Consider the following 17,294-nt stretch of genomic DNA (forward strand, 5'->3'; position numbering starts at 1 on the left):
GAAGCACCAAAGAGACATAAAACTTGAACCCAGTCCTCAACACATAATTAAAGTAGGCTGATAAGATTTACTACAGCCACTAGGTATGGTTGTGCAGGCTGTGCACTGCACCACAATGACATCTAAGAAGGTACTGTTCACATTTTAGACATCATAGATTTGTGTATTTGTTACAATTTTTGGCAGATAAGTCCAATGTCTTATTCTAATAAAAAGAGGATACTACAGCAATTTTTCAACAGATGGAAATAAAGTGTCTTGAGGAAGGTAGTGGTATATTGTTATATTAATGGCTCCAGTGAATCACATTTCCTGGTATTGACACCCTTCTTTGGTCCTCTGCTATATTAACTCTGAGCCATTGGGAAATCAGCAAATGTGACACAGGCAGACTTTGCAAAATTCCCAATGATCAAAGCCAAGTTCTCCGTGATTTTTATGGACTTTCCCTTATCATCAAAAGATGGCTGCTGCTGATCCAAACAGTTATAGGCATCACATCTTCATTCAAAGTAGGTAGAAAAGGAGCAGTGTAGGCAATGCCAACCAGACTGTCTTTTCTCTCTTCTCTTTTTTTCTTTTCTTTTCTTTTGACAGAGTTTTACTCTGTCACCCAGGCTGAAGTGCAATGAAGCAATCATAGCTCATTGCAATTTCAAACTCCTGGGCTCAAGTGATCCTCCTGTCTCAGCTTCCCAAGTAGCCAGAAGTATAAGGTGTGTACCATGCACCTGGCTAATTTTTTTTTATTTATAAAGATGGGGGACTCACTATGTTGCACAAGCTGGTCTCAAACTCCTGGCCTTAATTGATCCTCCTCCTTCTGCCTCCCAAAGCACTGGGATTACCGGTGTGAGCTACCATGCCCAGCCCCAGAGCTGCTTTTATTAGAAAAGCAAATTTTTTTCCAGCAACATTCCAGCAGACTTTCATTTATATCTCATTGATCTTTGTCATTTGGCCATTGTTAGCTGCAAGGGAGTCTGGAAAATGGAATATTTAGCTTTTCCAAGCCTCTGTAGTAAAACATGACAAGGAAATAGGAGTTTAGGAAAGGGTATTGGGTTGACTAAACAGTAGTGCCTGCTGTGGAACTTTTAATCATGCATCCCATACATAGCCATGCTCCTATTGATACCACTGTGTTAGGCCATTCTTGCATTGCTAGAAAGAAATACCTGAGGCTGGGTAATTTACAAGGAAAAGAGGTTTAATTGGCTCAATTTCTGCAGGCTGTACAAGCATGGTACCAGCATCTGCTCAGCTTCGGGGGAGGCCTCAGGGAGCATTTACTCATGGGAGAAGGTGAAGCAGAAATGGGTGTGTCACATGGTGAGTGTGGGAGTGAGATGGGGGGAGGTGCCACACTTTTACATAACCAGATCTCCTGAGAACTCACTATTGCAAGGACAAGCCATGCAGGATCTACCTTCATGACCCAAACACCTCCCATCAGGCCCCACATCTAACACTGGGGATTGCATTTCAACATGAGATTTGGGGGGACAAATATCCAAACTATATCAATCACAAATGTATACAACATGGAGACTGGAAGCTACGATCCAATTTCCAAGCTTTATCTTACAATTCAAAGGGAAGAAATTATCTCCAAGCCATTGATTTATTCAACAAATATTTACTGAGGATAATTCTACAAGTTAGACATTGAGCTGGGCTTTGAAATACCATCCCTGAGATTCGGGAATGGACGTACTGTTCTGCAGGACGAAGAATTCAGCCTCCCTGTAGGCCTGAAGAGAAGGGATAAATATTGCCAACAGCCTCTCATTTCACTGTAACTTCTGTTTTCACATCTATTTCATTTATCTTTTTTTTTTTTTTTTTTTTTTTTTTGAGACAGTCTTGCTCTGTCATCCAGGCTGGAGTGCAGTGGCGTGATCTCGGCTCACTGCAACTTCTGCCTCCTGGGTTCAAGTGATTCTCGTGCCTCAGCCTCCTGAGTAGCTGGGATTATAGGTGTGTACCACCATGCCCAGCTATTTTTCGTATTTTTAGTGGAGACAGGGTTTCGCCATGTTGGCCAGGGTGGGTCTCGAACTCCTGACCTCAAGTGATCCACCCACCTCCGCCTCCCTAAGTGCTGGGATTACAGGTGTGAGCCACTGTGCCTGGCCTTCATCTATTTCCTGTTTTAACTTCCATTTCCATTCCCATTTTCCTTGTATCAGTTAGCTTTTGATGCAATAACCATCCTGAAACTTTGTAGCTTAAAACAACAATCATGTATTGTTACTCACAAGTCTGCAGGTCAAGTGGCTGGTTCTTCTGATCTGGGCCAGGCCTAGCTGATCCCAGCTGGGCTTGCTCATGTGTTTGCACTTTACCAGTGGGTCAGCTGAGGGCACTTAGCCTAGGATGGCCTCACTCACATGTCTGGTGGTTGGTGCTAGCTGTCAGCTAGGGCAGTGGGATAACACGGCCACATGTCACTCGTTCTCCAGCAGGCTTGCTGAGGCTTATAAATAAGGTGGTGGTTATGGGATTCTCAAGAGTAGGAAGAGTGGGCAAGCCCTAATGTGCTAGGACTTTTCAAGTTTCTGCTTGTGTCATATTTGCTACCTGTTCCATTGATCAAAGTAAGTCACAAGCTAGGCCCAGATTCCAGAGATGGAGAAATAAAGTCCATCTCATGATAGGTGGAGCTGCAATCACACTGCAAGGGCAAGAGAGCAGGGAAGGGAAGAATTTGTGCTCATTTTGTTAACTCCCACACTTCTTTTCTTCCGCTACATAGGACACCAAAAATTTGTTAAGCTGGTTAATGATCTTTGAGGCCAGGTGCAATTCACTTCTATCAAACATTGGTAATAGTGCCTCTGTACTATTAGGCGAAAAAAATAATAAAAGGCCTTGCGTGGTGGTTCACGCCTTTAATCCCAGCACTTTGGGAGGCTAAGGTGGACAGATTGCTTGAGCTCAGGAGTTCAAGACCAGCCTGGGTAACATGGCAAAACCCCAACTCTTCAAAAAATACAAAAATTATCCGGCTGTGGTGGCATGTACCTATAGTCTCAGCTACTTGGGAGGCTGAGGTGGGAGGATTGCTTGAGCTCAGGAGGTGAAGGTTGCAGTGAGCCAAGATCATGCTACTGAACTCCACAACAGTATGAGACCTTGTCTCAAAACAAAAGACAAAGCCTGAATTATCCACCACCAACTCCTAAGCCATTGGCTGTCAACATTTATGAACTAAGACCCATGAGCAAGAAATTAATTTTACAGGATCCAGAATATACATGTACACATTTTTTTTTTTTTAGAAAAATAAGTTATGGGCCAGTCGCAGTGGCTCACATCTGTAATCCCAGCACTTTGGGAAGCTGAGGTGGGCAGGTCACTTGAGGTCTGGAGTTTGAGACCAGCCTGACGTGGTGAAACCCCATCTCTACTAAAAATACAAAAATTAGCTAGGCATGGTGGTGCATGCTTGTAATCCCAGCTACTTGGGAGGCTGAGGCAGGAGAATGGCTTGAACCCGGGAGAGAGAGGTTGCAGTGATCCAAGATGGCGCCACTGCACTCCAGCCTGGTGACAGAGCAATACTCCATCTCGAAAAAAAAAAAAAAAGAAACAAAAGAAAGAAAAAGAAAAGTAAGTTATGACCCACTAAATTAATTCACCACCCACTAATGGGTTATGATCTGTAGTTTGAAAAGCATTTTTGTAAGCTGAGGCCAGGAACACCACTTTTCTAGGCAAAGGGAACAGCAGGTTCCCTTTGAGGGGTTCAGTAAAGAGCCTGAGTTTGGAGCTTGCAGGATCAAAAGAAGACCAGCATGTGGGGAGCCTACTGAATGGGAGATGAGGTGGGAAATGTAGACAAGGGTCTGCCAGGAAGGTCTGCAGGTTGTGGCAGGGCATTTGGGACTTACTCTTCAAAAAAAATAAAAATAAAAAATAAAAGGTCTTGCTATGTTGCCCAGGCTGGTCTTAAACTCCTAGGCTCAAGGGAGGGATTCTCCTCCTTCAGCATCCTGAGTAGCTCGGATCAGGAGCATGCTGCCGTGCCTGGCTTCCATTATTCTAATGGAAGCTCCCAGTGGTTTTAAGCAGAGAAGTGACATGATATAATCTATTTTCCAAAATAGTTTCTCCTGACCTCATGCACAGCCCTAAAATGATTGCAGAATGACCTAATTTTCTCTAAATTTAAAACAAGCCTGGAATGGTTTTAAGACCCTCCGTAGAGAATTCTTTCACTCTCCCCCACATTCATTCAGTGAAACTCATTTCCTGGTTCCTTTCCCTCCACAAGGGCACCTACCCTCTGCTGAGCAGCCTGGAGACCAGAATCCTGCAGAAATAAGAGTACTGAAGTTTTAAAATTCCTCTTTCTATCAAGTCCAGTACTTTTATTATCCTTCTGTCACTAAGAATCCACATATCTGCTGGCCACACTGCCCTCCTGGCTGGAGTCATGCATACCCATGGACTTTTTTTTTCTGATTTGCAACATTGACACTTGGAAGGACATCTGTAAGTTTTGGCAGCTGGCTCCTCACAGCTTGGAAGCAGGTCTCCTCTCCCAGTGGGGGTCTCCATCTCTACTGGGACATCTGCAGTGCCTGCTGTTGGGAGCTGCCACACATGGTCTGAGTCGGGGGTCACACAGACTGAAAAGGAAGCTGAGAGAGGGATTGCTTAGCAGGAGACAAGCAGATTTCCCAGGGCCTGGGCCTCCTTGGCTGGTCCCCAGGAGATGAGTTCCAGCTGCTTTTCTTTTTTGCTTCTTCTTCCTCTCCCCACCCCCCTTTCCGGCTTGGGCCCCCTTTCCCTCCCTCCTTTGGCTGACCCGCAGTCCAGACAATATTTTGGGTGGAAAACATCACTGTCAAAACAGAAGAATCCAGGGAATGAGAAGCTGAAAAGCTGAGGGGGAGCTCCCCTCTTCTAGAAGCCTGTTCCATGGATCTGTCACCTCCTGTCTGGGAAGGATGATGGGGTGCAGCAAACACACTCAGATGTGTGTTCCTGCGACCTGTTAGCCCCTCACTTCCCTGTGCCCCCTCCTCTCCACTTCCCCTTCCCACGCTAATGACTTGCCCCAAGTCTGTGGTGAGCATCCAAACAGATTTATTTTCTTTGCGGTTTCCAAAATAGATGCTTTCAAAGCTTAGAGTTAAAGTATAGTGGTAGGAAAAGGGATATTGAAAGGAGAGGAGGAAGAGGAAAGAAAGAAGTGGCATTGAAAAGTAGAGCAGGCCAGGCACAGTGGCTCATAGCTGCAATCCCCGCACTTTGAGAGGCCAAGGTGGGTGGATCACTTGAGACCAGGAGTTTGCAACCAGCCTGGGCAACATCATGAGGCCCTGTCTCTACAAAAAAAAATGTTTTTGTAATTAGTTGGGCACAGTGGCAGGCCTGTAGACCCAGCTACTCATGAGGCTGCTGTGGGAGGATCACTTGAACCCAGGAGGTTGAGGATCCAGTGAGCCATGAGCTGTGATTGTGCCACTGCACATTAGCCTAGGTGACAGAGCTAGACCCTGTCCCGAAAAAACAAAACAAAACAAAAAACAACAACAACAAAGACAAGAAAAGTGGAGAAGCTAGTAAGTCAATAAATTGTAATGGTTAAAGGCAGGAGCTCCAGATTCACTCAAACCTGGTTTATAATCCTATAACTGCTGCTTATTGACTTGTGAATTAAGGTTTGTCTGTTTTAACTTCTCTGAGGCTCTGTTTGCTCATCTGTAAAATGGGCATAATTGTATCTGCTTGTCTAAGTTAAAAACTAAGTGAGACTCTTCTTTTCTTTTCTTTCTTTTCTTTTTGTTTTTCTCTTTTGAGAAAGAGTCTCCCTCTGTTGCCCAGGCTGGAATGCAGTAACGTGATCTCAGCTCACTGCAACCTGCAACCTCCGCTTCTGGGTTCAAGTGATTCTCCTGCATCAGCCTCCTGAGTAGCTGGGACTACAGGCATGCACCACTACACTTGGCTAATTTTTGTATTTTTAGTAGACATGGGGTTTCACCATGTTGGCCAGGCTGGCCTCGAACTCCTGGCCTCAAGTGATCCACCCCTGTTGGCCTCCCAAAGTGTAAACGACAGTTCTTAATGCAATTATTATCTACTTGAGTAAGTGCTTGATAAATGGTAGCTCTTTATAATGAATATTATTCATGTAAAGGGAACATTGGAATAGTTGTCAGAAACTTTCAAAGAAACAAAACCAGGAAACTAGCTATTGAGGAGCTTTGGAAACACAAGCTTTCAGCTGGATGCTGTATGTCTTTTTTTTTTTTTTTTTTTTTTTTAACAGACTGGGTCTCACTATGTTGCCCAGGCTCGTCTCAAACTCCTCCTGGCCTAAAATAATCCTCCAAAGCGATGGGATTACAGCATGAGCCAGCCTATTTATATCTTTTAGGTATTTTTAAAAATGTTTATGGGTACATAGGTATATATATTTATGGGATACATGAGATATTTCGATCTAGGCATACAATGTATAATAATCACATCAGGGTAAATGGGGTAACCATCACCCCAAGCATATATCATTGCTTTGTGTTACAAACATTCCAATTATACTCTTCCAGTTATTTTTAAGTATGCAATAAATTATTATTTACTGTAATTACCCCATTGTGCTATCAAATACTAGATTTTATTCATGCTTTCAAACTGCATTTGTGTACCCATTAACCATTCCCTCTTCCCCTCTTACATCTGACCACTCATCCCAGCCTCTGGTAACTAACCTTCTACTCTCTATCGCCTTGAGTTCAGTTGTTTTAATTTTTAGCTCCCACAAATGAGTAAGAACATATGGAGTTTGTCTTTCCTGTGCCTGGTTTATTTTACTTAATATAAGGACCATCCATGTTGCTACAAATGATAGGACCTTGTTTTTTAATGGCTAAGTAGTACTCTAATGTGTATATGTACCACATTTCTTTATCCATTTGTCCATTGATGGACACTTAGGTTGCTTCCACATCTTGGCCACTGTGAATGGTGCTGGCAGTAAGCATGGGAGTGCAGATGTCCCTTTGATATCCTGATTTCCTTTATTTTGGATATATACCTAGCAGTGGAATTGCTGGATCATAGTGTAGTTCCATTTTAGTTTTTTAAGGAAACTTTGACTTGTTCTCCACAGCAGTTATACTAATTTACGTTGCCACCAACAGTGTATGAGGGTTCCCTTTTCTCCACATCCTCGCCAGCATCTGTTATTGCCTGTCTTTTGGATATAAGCCATTCTAACTAGGGTGAGATGATATCTCATTGTAGTTTTGATTTCCATTTCTCTGATGACTGATGATGTTGAGCAACTTTTCTTATACCTGTTTGCCATTTGTATGTCTTCTTTTGAGAAATATCTATTCATATCTTTTGTCCATTTTAAAAATTAGATTATTAGATTTTTTTCCTACAGAGCTGTTTGAGCTTCATATATAGTCTGGTTAATAAGTCCTTGTCAGAGGGTAGTTTGCAAATATTTTCTCCTATTGTGTGGATTGTCTCTTCACTTTGTTTATTATTTCCTTTGCTGTGCAGAAGCCTTTTAACTTGATATATTCCCATTTGTCTATTTTCACCTTGGTAGCCTGTGCTTTTTATTACTCAAGAAATCTTCGCTCAGACCAATTTCCTGGAGAGTTTCCCCAATGTTTTCTTTTAGTAGTTTCATAGATTCAGGTATTAGATTTAAGTCTTTAATCCATTTTTATTTGATTTTTGTATACGGTAAGAGATAGGGGTCTAGTTTCATTCTTCTGCATATGAATATCCACTTTCCCCAGCACCATTTATTGAAGAGACTATTTTCTCCCCAGTGTATGTTCTTGGCACCATTGTCAAAATTGAGCTCACTGTAGATGTATGGATTTATTTCTGGGTTTTCTGATCTGTTCCATTGGTATACGTTCTGTTTTTACACCAATACCGTGCTGTTTTGGTTACAATAGCTCTGTAGTATAACTTGAAGTCAGGTAATGAAATTCCTCCACTTTCATTCTTTTTGCTCAGGATGGTTTGGCTCCTTTGGGTATTCTGTGATTTCATAGAAAATTTAAGATTATTTTTTCTATTTCTGTGAAGAATGACATTGGTATTTTGATAAGGATTGCATTGAATCTGTAAATTGCTTTGGGTGGTATGAACATTTTAACAATATTGATTCTTCCAATCCATGAACATAGAATATTTTTCAAATTTTCTGTGTCTTCTTCAATTTCTTTCATTAATCTTTTGTAGTTTTCATTGTAGAGATCTTTCACTTTTTTGGTTAAGTTTATTCCTAGGTATTTTGTTTGTAGCTATTATAAATGAGATTACCTTCTTGATTTCTTTTTTAAATTATTTGCTGTTGGCATATAGAAATGCCACTGACTTTTGTATTTTGTATCCTGCAACTAGACTGAATTTGCTTATTAGTTCTAATAGTTTCTTAGTAGAGTCTTTAGGGTTTTCCAAATATAATATCTTTAAACAAGGATAATTTAACATCTTCCTTTCCAATTTGGAGGTCCTTTATTTCTTTCCCTTGTGTGATTGCTCTAGCTAGGATTTGCAGTACTATGTTGAATAACAGTGGTGAAAGTGGGCATCCTTCCATCAGTGATAGACTGGATAAAGAAAATGTATTATATATACACCACGGAATACTATGCTACCATAAAAAGGAATGAGATCATGTCCTTGGTAGAGATATGGATGAAGCTGGAAGCCATCATTCTCAGCAAACTAACACAGGAACAGAAAAGCAAACACCACATGCTTTCATTCATAAGTGGAGTTGAACAATGAGAACACATGGACACCGGGAGGGGAATAACACACACTGGGCCAGTCCAGGGGGGGCGGCGCAGGGAAGGAGAGCACCAGGACAAATAGCTAATGCATGCGGGGCTGAAAACCTAGCTGGTGGGTTGATAGGTGCAGCAAACCACCATGGCACATGTATACCTATATAACCTGCACATTCTGCATGTGTATCCCGGAACTTAAAGTAAAACAAAAATTAAAAAAAAAAAAAAGTGGGCATCCTTGTCTTGTTCCAGATTTTAGAGGAAAGGCTTTCAGTTTTTTCCTACTCAGTGTGAACTAGTTGTGGGTCTGTCATATATGGCTTTTGTTGTGTTGAGGTATGTTCCTATTACATCTAGTTTCTTTAGGGGTTTTTTTTTTTATCATGAAGGCATGTTGAATTTTATTAAATGCTTTTTCAGCATCAATTGAAACAATCATATGGTTTTTATTCTTCATTTTGTTGATATGATGTATCATATTGATTGATTTGCATATGTTGTACCATCTTTGCATCCCTGGGATAAATTCCCCTTGGTCATGATGAAGATCTTGTTAATGTTTTGTTGAATTTAGTTTGCTAGTATTTTGTTGAGGATTTTTACATCAGTGTTCATCAGGGATATTGGCCTACAGTTTTCTTTTTTTGATCGTCCTTGTCTAGTTTTGGTATCAGGATACTACTGGCCTCACAGAATGAGTTTGGAAGTACTCCTGTTTTTTGGAATAGTTTGAGTAGAGTTGATATAAGTTATTTAAATGTTTGGTAAAATTCAGCAGTGAAGCCATTGGGTCCTGGTCTTTGCTAGGAGACTTTTTACTACAGCTTCAATCTTGTTAATTGTTATTGATCTGTTCAGGTTTTGGGTTTCTTCATGGTTCAATCTTGGCAGGTTGTATACGTCTAGGAATTTATTCATTTATTCTGTGTTTTCCAATTTGTTGGCATATAGTTGCTCATAGTAGCCTCTAATGATCTTTTGAATTTCTGCATACTGGTTGTAATGTCTCCTTTTAAAATCTCTGATTTCATTTATTTGGATCATCTCTCCATTTTTGTTTTGTTTTTGAGACAAAGTCTCACTCTGTCTCCCAGGATGTGATGCAGTGACATGATCACAGTTCAGTGCAGACTCCATCTCTCAGGCTCAAGTTATCCTCACATCTTGGCCTCCCGAGTAGCTAGGACTACAGACACACGCCACCACAGTCAGCTAGTTTTTTCTACTTTTTGTAGAGACAGGGTCTCACAATGTTTCCCAGACTGTTCTCTATTTTTTTCTTGTTAGTCTGGCTAAAGGTTTGTCAATTTTGTTTATCTTTTCAAAAAAATAACGATTTGTTTCATTAATCTTTTGTATTGTTTTATTTGTTTCAATTTCATTTATTTCTTCTCTGATCTTTATTCTCTCATTTCTTCTACCAACTTTGGGTTTAGTTTGGTCTTGCTTTTTCAATTCATTAAAAAGTATCATTATGTTATTTATTTGAAGTTTTTCCTCTTTTTTAATTTAAGCACTTATAAACTTCTTAGTACTACTTTCCCATATCCCAAAGGTTTTGGTATGTTGTATTTCCATTTGCATTTGTTTCAAGAAGTTTTTCAATTTCCTTCTTACTCTCTTCATTGACCTACTGGTCATTCAGGAACATATTGTTTAATTTCCATGTATTTGTACAGTTTCCAAAATTCCTCTTGTTATTGATTTTTTAGTTTTATTCCATTGTGGTCAGAGAAGATGCTTAATATTATTTCAGTTTTTAAAAAATGTTTTAAAACTTGTTTTGTGGGCTAACATATGGTCTATCCTTGAGAATGATCCCTGTGCTGAGGAGAAGAATGTATATGCCACAGCTGTTGAATGAAATATTCTGTAAACATCTATTAGGTCCATTTGATCTGTAGTACAAATTAAGTCCAAAGTTTCTTGGTTCATTTTCTGTCTGGATAATCTGTCCAATGCTGAAAGTGGGGTGGTGAAGTCTTCAGCTATAATTATATTGAGGCCTCTCTCTTGTTTTAGCTCTAATAATATTTGCTTTATATATCTGGGCACTCCAGTGTTGGTGCATATGCATTTACAATTGTTATATCATCTTGCTGAATTGACCACTTTATCATTACATAATGACCTTCTTTGTCTCTTTTATAGTTTTTGTCTTGAAATCAATTTTATATGTGTATAGCTACTCTTGCTCCTTTTTAGTTTCCATTGGCATGAAATATCTTTTTCCATCCCTTTATTTTCAGTCTACATGTGACTTTATAGGTGAAGTGTGTTTCTTATAGGCAGGAGATGGCTGGGTCTTGGTTTGCTTTTTTTTTTTTTCACCAATTCAGTCACTCTATGCCTTTTGATTGGAGAGTTTAGTCCATTTATATTCAATATTATTATTGATAAGTAAGGATCTACTACTGCCATTTTAAAATTTGTTTTCTGGTTGTTCTGGTTGTTTTATGATCTTCTCTTCCTTCCTTTCTGTCTTCCTTCTTCTGAAGGTGATTTTCTTTGGTAATATGTTTTAATTTTTTGCTTTTTATTGTTTGTGTATCTATTGTGGGTTTTTTGATGTCAGGTTACCATGAGGCTTGCAAGTGACATCTTATAACCCATTATTTTAAACCGATGACAACTTAACACTGATTACAAAAACTGACAAACAAGCAAAGAGAAAACCAATAAAAACTCTACACTTTAACTACATCCTCCAACTTTTAAACTTTTTGTTTCTATTTATATCTTACTATACTTTCTATGTCTTGAAAAGTTGCTGTAGTTATTATTTTTTATAGGTTCATCTTCAAGTCTTTCTATTTGAGATATGAGTATCACAGTTACAGTGTTATTATATTCTAATTTTCTATATTCTTACTATTACCAGTGAGTTTTGTACCTTCAGATGATTTCATATTGCTCACTAATGTCCTTTTCTTTTAGATTGAAGATCTCCATTTAGCATTTCTTGTAGGACAAGTCTGGTATTGATGAAATCTCTTGGCTTTTGTTTGTCTGGAAAATTCTATTTCTCCTCCACATTTGAAGGATCTTTTCACTGGATATACTATTCTAGGGTGAAAGTCTTTTTCCTTCAGTGTTTTAAATATGTCATACCACTCTCTCCTAGCCTGCAAGGTTTCCAGTGAAGAGTCTGCGGCCAAATGTATCAGAGCTTCTTTTATGTTATTTGTTTCTTTTCTCTTGCTGCTTTTAGGATCTTTACTTTATTCTTCACCTTTGGGAGTTTGATTATTAAATATCTAGTTGTAGTCTTATTTTGGTTAATATGTTTGGTGTTCTATAACCTTCTTATACTTATTTGTATATTGATATCTTTCTCTCCATTTGAGAAGTCCTCCGTTATTATCCCTTTAAATAAACTTTCTGCCCCAGTCTCTGTCTCGACGTACTCTTTAAGGCTAATAACTCTTAGATTTGCCCTTTTGAGGCTGTTTTCTAGATCTTATAGCTGTGCTTCATTTTTTAAATTATTTTTATTTTGTCTTCTCTGATTATATTTTCAAATAGCCTATCTTTAAGCTAATTTTTTCTTCTACTTGATCAATTCTACTGTTGAGAGACTGATGCATTCTTTAGTATGTCAATCGAATTTTTCAGCTCCATTGTTCCTACTTAATTTTTAAAAATTATTTCAACCTCTTTGTAAATTGATCCGATAGGATTTTGAATTCCTTCTTTGTGTTATCTTGAATTTCACTGAGCTTCCTCAAAACAGCTATTTTGAATTTTTTTCTGAAAATTCACATATTTCTGTTTCTCCCAGATTGGCCACTGCTGTCTTATTTAGTTCATTTGGGGAGGTCATGTTTTCCTGGATAATCTTGATGCTTGTGGATGTTTGTTGATGTTTGGGCATTGAAGAGTTAGGTATTTATTACAGTCTTTACAGTCTGGGCTTGTTTGTATCCATCCTTCTTGAGAAGGCTTTTCAAGTATTCAAAGGGGCCAGGCATGGTAGCTCATGCCTGTAATCCTAGCATTTTGGAAGGTCAAGGAGGGAAGATTGCTTGAGTTCAGGAGTTTGACCCCAGGCTGGGCAACATGGTGAAACCCTGTCTCTGAAAAAAAATTTTTTTAATTAGCCAGGCACAGTGGCATGTTGTCTGTATTCCTAGCTGCTTGGAAGGCTGAGGTGGGAAGATCACTTGAGCCTAGGGTTTGAGGCTGCAGTGAGCTATGTTTGTGCCACTGCCCTCCAGCCTAGGCAACAGGGCAAGACCCTGTCTCAAAAAAAATAAAATAAAACTTTTTTTTAAAACTTTTCAAAGGGAATACTTGGGTGTTGTGATCTACATCTTTGGTCACTGTAGCAGTATCTGCATCAGAGGGCAACCCAAGCCCAGTAACACTGTGACTCTTGCAGACTCGTAGAGGCACTGCCTTGGTGGTCTTTGGTAAGATGAAAGAGAATTCTCTGGATTACTAGGCAGCGACTGTTATTCTCTTCCTTTACTTTCCTCCAAACAGAGTCTTTTTCTCCATGCTCAGCTGCCTGGAGCTGGAGGAGGGGTGATACTAGCCACAACCCCTGGGCCTGCACTGGGTCAGACTTGAAGCCAGCACAGCACTGGGTCTCACCAACACCTGCAGTGACTACTTCCTGGCTACTGACAAGGTTCACTCAAGGACCAAGGGCTCTTCAGTCAGCAGATGGGTCCAGAAATGCCATCTGGAAGCCAGAGCCTAGAGTCAGGAACTTAAGTATGTCGTTTAAAATCAGATATGATAGCTTCCCAGGGGCTCTGATATTAGGTGTGAAGTAGAAAAGGTGAGTAGACAAGTTTATCCCCATTTCACAGATGAAGAAATTGAGGGCCATTATCATAAGATAATGAATGTGCACGAAAGTGTTTCTGGTTGTTTGTTGCCACACAAGCTGATAAACAAAGAGCAGTACCCAAACCCAAGGCATCTCAACTCTTCAGTGTTCTCCCCACTGAGGAAAGGGGAAGGAAAACTTGCCTAACGTGTGAAGAGAGACCTCCCAAATTTAGGCAGATGGGAGAAAGCCTTAGGGATGAGCTTGATGGTTTATCTGGGTATATCCTCAAGCCTCAGAGGGCTGTGAGAAGAGGGGAACAGACTGGAAAGGGTAAAGCCAATTCAGTGTCTCCAAAAGTAATGTCTGAAGATTGTAGCTGTAGGGTTAGTAGATTTGAAATAAGAGGTAAATATAATCTAAAAACAAAGCAAATAAAATGATGGAAATATCTCCCCAATGACAGTCCTTTTGAAGGTGAGTCATGTTTAGAAACAGAGACCATTTCTAATAACATAAAATTAGGGGGTTGTGTTTTATAATCCCCCAAAGCTAAAGAATTTTATTCCTTCCTTTCAAGCACTGGAAATAATGGCTTGGATTCCAACCAGTAAGACCACATAACTAGTTCTGGATCCCAATCAGTGATTTTTCCAATAAGAACAAGAGAATCAAACTGAGTGTGGGTTACTTGCTGAAAATAAACATAAATCAGAAATGAGACTTAGGAAGGTGCCAGAATTATGCAAGCTGCACATCTGGTCCTACATTCTCTTTGGAAGGTTTCTGAGCAACACTTTTTTTTTCTTTAAATCTCAATCTGTTCTCCTAGTGGATCCTTCTGAGTCTTTTTTGAAGAAAATTAAAACTGATATTTTCTTTAGGGTAGCTGCCTGCTTGCTTGGATATATTGCAATCACCTTATACTCAGCATGTCCCAAGATAAAAAATAGAAGTCATCATGCCCCCTGACAAATATGCTTATCCTCCTCTATTCCATATCTCAGAAGTAGCACTCCCTGCCAACCCATCACCTAAACCAGAAGCCTGGGTGACCTCCTTGGGTGCTCTTTTTCTCATGCTACTTTTCCCATAGGTCACTAAGTTCCATCAAGTCTGCATCCAAAACCTTTTTCACTTCTCTCCATCTCTTCTTGCCCTCATCTAGTTGAGGACTCCATCTTTGCTCACCTGGATTGCTATGTATTAGCCATGAAGACCTCAATTCCCAGCTACTAGATTGCCTAGACTTGGCCCCAGCCCAGGCCTCCACAACCAACATTTCTACAGTACTCCATAGTAATAAGCTACTCCACCAGACTTCCATTCCGTAGCAGCTTGCGCAGTCTAGCGCAAGGGCCAAGAGAAAGGAATGCTGTGAGCCCAGCCAAGGAAAAGGAGTTGAGGAGTTAAGCAAAGGTCATATCAGTGACCCAAGAGATGAGTAGGCAGGTCGCCCTGGTTATGCACTTCAACTCTGCAGCCTCTTAGCACGTACTTCACTGCATTGCAATTGTTTTTTTAAATTGTGATAAACATAACATAAAATTTATCATTTTAATTATTTTTACGTGTATAGTTCAGTTGCATTAAGTACATTCACAGTGTTGTGCCACCATCATCACCATCCGTCTCTGGAACCTTTTCATCTCCTTAAACTGAAACTCCCTAGCATTAAATAATAACTCCCCATTCTTCTCGCTCTTCAGCCACTGGCTACCACCATTCTATTTTCTGTCTGTATGAACTTGACCACTCTCTAGGTACCTCATATAAGTGAAATTATAAAGTATTTGTCCTTTTGAGTCTGGGTTATTTCACTTAGCATAAGTCTTCAAGGTTCATCTATGTGGTAGTGTATGTCCGCATTTCCTTCTTCTTTTTTTTTCTTTCCTTTTCTTTTTTTTTTTTTTTTTTTTTTTTTTTGAGACAGAATCTACCTCCCTCTCTTGCCCAGGCTGGAGTGCAGTGGTGCCATCACAGCTCACTGCAGCCTCAAACTCCTGGGCACAAGTGATCCTCATACCTCGACCTCCCAAGTAGCTGGGACTATAGTTGCACAACCATCGTACCTAGCTAATTTGTTGGTGGTGGTAGAGACGGGTCTCACTGTGTTGCAAAGGCTGGTCTCAAACTCCTGGACTCAAACGATACTCTCACCTCAGCCTCCCAAAGTACTGGGATTACAGGCATGAGTCACTGCACTTGGCCTTATTTGTGTGGAATAACCAACCTCTCTTCATTCTCCCCTCCCACCCACACACCCTTCCCAGCTGCTGGTAACGATCATTCTCCTCTCTACCTCCAAAGACTGTCTTAACACAAATACTTGTTGAATAACTGATCATTAACCCCAGTAAAAAGAATTCTGTAAGAGAATGAAAATTAAGAAGATAAAGGATGGGGAGGCTAGCAGGGACTTTGGGCCCTCAAAAGGTTTGTTTATATCCTGCTAAATGTACAAAGCTTTGATGAAGATCTTAAACAGATGAAAGGGCGGATAGAGGGCTCCACAGGGAAGATTTATCACTCGTGGTTAAACTCACAGGCTCTGGAGCCAGATTACCCAGGATTCATGTCTTAGTTCTCTTTATCCCTTCCTGGGTGTGAGACCTCCAGCATGTTACTTAACCTCTCTCTGTAAAGTGGTACCTAGTTCATAGCATTATTGTGAGGTTTAAATGAGTTAACACACGCAAAACACTTAGAATAGTGCCTGACACATAGTATGCACTCAGTAAATGCTAACTCTATTAATAAAATTAGAATTGGATAAAGATTAGATTTAGAGTATGAATTAAATTAGAAATATCTCAAGAAAGTATATTAGGATGCTGGGCTGTCCACACTCTCACACAGCCCTTTTGGTTGGGAAAGTAAGTTGACATTTTTTAAGCACCAACTTTGTGTCAGACTTGAGGATCATTATTACAGATTATTCACATTTCACAGGTATGGAAAATGTGGACAGAAATGTTTAATTACTTGCCCAAGATTATACATTTACCAAGGGGTTAAGCCTAGTCTCAAATTTAGTTTCAAAGGAAAATGGGCAATGGGTAAAGTAGAGGGACATAATATCCCAGTTGCATCCAAACGAGACCCTAATGTGGGGGCTTGGGGACTTTCAAGATGAGGGGGCAAAGCCTTGTGAACCATTCCTAAGGAGAGAAAGGAGAGCTGCTCATCCTGGGACATTTTCCATGGGCTTGTTCTACAAAAGAACTTTCCCGAGGACATGGATGTCCCAGGTCCATGTGTATTGTAACCTCAGGGGCAGGTATTGGGACCGTATACCCTCATGGCAGAGACTGACAGTTGCTACCCCTATATTCATTCTTCCCTTTTTTCCTCAGTAATGAAACTGGTTTTTATCAGGGCACATGACTACCTAGAATGAAGACCACCTTTCCCACATTCTCCTTTGGAGCCTGGTGTCTCCATGATTATATTCTGGTCAATGAGGTATTAAAGTGCTGTGTGGTAACTTCTGAGAAATCTTCTTAAAAGCAAATGATGTGAGATTTTGGCCTCCTCCTTTGTCACTTATTTGTCCCCTCCAGATGTGTGGCTAGGGCTCCAGCTGCCCTCTTGGAAACTGGAGGACCACAACATAGGGATGTTGGGGCAGAGAGGTGAGAGGAGCTGGTGCTGTGGAGCTATTCCTGCCCTGAGCCATCTACATCGGGGGCTCTTTTAAGTGGGAGATAAATGAGCTTTATCTTGCTTAAGCC

This window comes from Pongo pygmaeus, chromosome 3 (genome assembly GCF_028885625.2).
Source record: "Pongo pygmaeus isolate AG05252 chromosome 3, NHGRI_mPonPyg2-v2.0_pri, whole genome shotgun sequence".
Taxonomy (NCBI): Eukaryota; Metazoa; Chordata; class Mammalia; order Primates; family Hominidae; genus Pongo; species Pongo pygmaeus.